Genomic DNA, 4,268 nt, shown 5'->3' with positions numbered 1-4,268 from the left:
AAGATATAGGCAGTTTTTCAAAATCAACTGTAAAAAAGCTGTAAAAATTCTTGTAAGCTATCGATTATTTATTTAAAGTTATCGATATTAATGTTCAAAAGATGGTAATTACAGAAAACTTTTCAATGTTTTTCTTTCAAATTCATAATTATTTTTTAAAATAATTTGATTCAAAATACAAAAAAATCGTAAACTGTGGACAGTTTTTTAAATTCATCGATAAATGTGTAAATATATCAATAACTTTTCCAATGGTCCCCTCTTAAATCAGAAATAAATTCTTTTTCAACAATATCATTAAAAAATATCGTAAACTATCGATATTTTATCTAAAGTTATCGATATGTATGTACCTATGGTGTTAGTTATGAATAATTTTTTTTTGTTAATCCAAAACGATTTTTAGTGCAACAAACAAGTTTCAAACAAGTAAATTTCAGTCTAAAGCATTGAACTTCAAAATCATCAAATCGATTGTAAACTAGACCATGTATCTTCTTTCCTTTTCTATAAGGTCCATGAGAGAATAAAATTGTGGAAATGAAACCTTTTTCAATGAAAAAATTTTAACTTTGAGCGCTACGTTTAAAGCTAGTTATCTCCTTGCTTTCAGTGACATCTTACTGCTTTTAAGTTGGAGTTTTTACTTCCGGTGTACTAAACTCATAATTGGAAATTTGTAAATATATTCCAAAACTACTTGACAATGTCATATGTAAGTATATAAATATAAGTGCAAGCTTACAACGTATTTGAGATTCATGCCATATCAGTTCGGTGCCAGAAACAGTTTTTTGAGGCTATGAAAAAACCTATTTAACGACYGCTTGCTGGAACACATAGTAAAGAGCATTAAATCGCCAATATAATATGCATGCRTATGTAAGTATGTATGCACAAGCATGTAAATAAAGTGTAAACATGTCAGCTAAATATGAAAGAGTAGGTCATGCTTGAATGGACCGAACACTGTGAGCTTTCGCTTACGAATATTTACTTTTGGCACGCTAGTGAATTTTTATGAATGAAATTATATTAAAACTTTTCTTTTTATTTTTTTGGTTTTTTTGCACATGCGCGGAAAATATTAGCAACCGTGTTCGAAGCGAACATGTTGTATGTGCTGCAAATGCTATTAAACACGTTTCGGTTGCGTGTTCGAAGCAGCTCGTGTGTTGGAAGGAATCAAGTATTTTAATGCACATTTGGTGAAAATACATTAGTGTGGTCATAGAAAAAAATTGTTGTACATAAATATAAGATCAGAAATATTGACACGGAGTTAAATGTGAGTGAGGTTCAAAACATTAATAGGCTCCAGCAGAGCTACTATATATAGAAGATTTACGTTTAAACTAAATTTTTGCTAAATATCAAATCAGTCTTACTTATAATGCGGGATTATATTATATACTGAGTGTAAAAAAGACTTTATACTATTTTTGCCAGATTTTACACTTAAATTATTTTGAAATGTTGTAAAAAAATATTTTTAAAGAAAATATAATAAAAAAAAAACATAATAATAATAAAATAAATAATTTAGATAACTAACGGTACTCAATATAAGAAAATATTGTTTACTGTTATATATTGAGTATAAAAAAACTTAATATTACTTTTGCCATATTTTATATATAAATTGTTTTGAAATATTCTAAAATGTTTGAAATGTTTGAAAAAAATATATAATTTAAAAAAAAAGAAAAAAAAGTTAAATAAATAATAGCTAGTCATTTAATATAAGAAACTAATTTTTATTATAATAGTAATGCTAACGTTTCTTATCTYCAATTCAATCGAAGCTTATCTGGAGTTTAATACAAGTATACGTATACTTGTGAACTAGTTATTATAGTTAATTGTTGTACCGGTTAATTTACTGGAGTTATGTTTTCGGAGTTACAAACATATGTATATCCTGTTTTAAATATTTGCTGAGGACCACTGAACATACTAGCATCGAAACGAGAGCTTATCAAAATCGTAAGCTTTCGATATTTTTTTTAAATTTTCGATAAATCAGGTCATATAATGATATTTAATGATACTTTTTAATGGTTTTATTTTAAATTTAGGTTAATTGGTTGTCAAATAATTTAATTTAAACTGACGATAAGTATTTTTTTATTTCTATCGATAAATATGTACCCATAACGATAATTATCGGTAATTTCTCAATGATTTTCTTTCAAAATAAGATATTAGATATTTCATCAGTCCATGCACAATGGATTGAATCTAATCTAGCAACTTAATATCTAATACCATGTTCAGAYCSAAAATTTGAAGGGATTAKATTACATTTAAGCCCTTCAYTAATCAGGCCGTTCTCACTGCCGTTGGACAGATGATAAAACAGCTGTCATATAGTATTTTATAATAAAAGCCGTCTTCTTTTAAATATTTTCCATATAATGGAAATAATGGATGCATATTTTTATTTGGGAAAATTTGTTTATTTACATTTAKTTTTTCTGCTTGTACTAATAGATGTAATAGATTTAAATTGCTGACACGTAGATGGCTCAAAATCAGAGTCGCACCGAGAGATGGATGAGTTTCAAATCACTTCGATGAAGTGGCTTTAAACTGTCATATTTGTATGGCGAAATCTTGATACATTTTTAGGATTATACCATGTTAGACCGAAAATTTAAAGGGACTAGACTACATAAAATTAAATTATAAAAATTGTCTTCTTTTTTCTAAATTATCTCCGCTCAAAGGAAATAATTTGGGAATTGTTTGATTCTAAACGCATAGCAATGAAACGTTTGCTGCATGAACACGTAATACTAAAAATGTGTAGTCTATATGGAGTAAATTCAACAAGGTTTATTTGGATAAAGGCAAGTATATAAATATTGGTATTATAACTTCGTTTAAGTATAATGTGTATATAATTCAGACTCGTGGCCAAATGTTTTGGGCAGTCGACTGCCAGGTGAATTCAGATGCATTTTATAAAAACAACTTCCGAATGAAGCGCAATTCTTTAATTAAATTGTGTACTATGTTGAAAGGCTTGGAGAAGAAAAACACTTACTACCGCAAAGCAATTCAATTAGAGAAACACATTGCTATTGCTTTATATGCTCTTGGCTCTTTTGCAGAATACCGAACAATTGGAAATATTTTCGGAATTGGTGAAAGCACTGTCTGCTCCATTCGAATTGATTTCTGTCATGAAGTCTGGCAATGTGTGTGGCCTTTGTATTTGAAGAAATTCCCAATGAACGATATTCAATTGCGCTAGTATTTAAATGGTTTTAGGTTCTCTTCAAGTGTTCGGAGCTATAGGTAATAAGTWAAATTTTTAAATTAGAGTTTTTATATATTTTTAAGTTTTAAATGGTTGTCATATAGAAGTTCGCCCAGCTGCAAAAGATGCTGTTGACTACTGCAATCACAAAGGCTGGTATTCCACAGTTCTTTTGGCTTTAGTAGATGTAAGGTAAGTTTTTTCATGAAGCTCGTTTAAACACTTAATTATATATGTCGCTTATAGATGTCGCTTTATATACATCAGCGTTGGTAGTCCAGGCCGTTGTAATGACTCTTCAGTATTTGAGGGTTCATCTTTAAAAAAACGAGTTGACACAATCTACTATATTTAAAGACATGAGTAGAAAAATATCGTCAGTTAATTTTGCAGTGGTTTTGTTGGGCGACTCTGCGTTCAAAGTTGATGAACATTTGATGGAACCATACCCATGTGTAAACCAACCTTTGGATAAAAAAGTTCAACTATGTAATGTTTTCGGTCATTTAAAAGGAAGGTTTAGACGGGTTGGAAAAGGCTTGGATAACCATATGGCCAACACGAGAATTGTCATAAAAGCGTGCTGCGTTTTGCACAACTTTTTAAATGAGGAAAATGATGCAATTAATGAAAAATGAATTGCAGAACAACAAATCGAAAACGAATCTCGGCAGTTGCCAGAAGACGTCTCTAACATTTGTGGAAATGTTAACCCAAAAGCAGAGGTATTAAGACAAGCATTCGTTTCGTAGTTCGGTGATCTATTACATTCAACTTCAACTTACATATCCCATAATTCAATTCCAGTAAAAAAAAAAAAAAAAAAAAAAAAAAAAAAAAAAAAAAAAAAAAAAAAAAAAAAAAAAAAAAAAAAAAAACAGATATTTCTATATTTTATATAGTACTTATATATTTTCATATTCATTCACATATTTAAATGCATTTTCCATTCACAATTTACATGTATATCTTAAAACTGAAACTTAAAAAAAAAATTTTAAAT

This window comes from Bactrocera latifrons, unplaced genomic scaffold (assembly GCF_001853355.1).
Source record: "Bactrocera latifrons isolate USDA-ARS-PBARC rearing strain unplaced genomic scaffold, ASM185335v1 scaffold_100, whole genome shotgun sequence".
Classification (NCBI taxonomy): Eukaryota; Metazoa; Arthropoda; class Insecta; order Diptera; family Tephritidae; genus Bactrocera; species Bactrocera latifrons.
The sequence above is the reverse complement of the archived record's forward strand: the minus strand, read 5'-3'. Positions refer to the sequence as shown.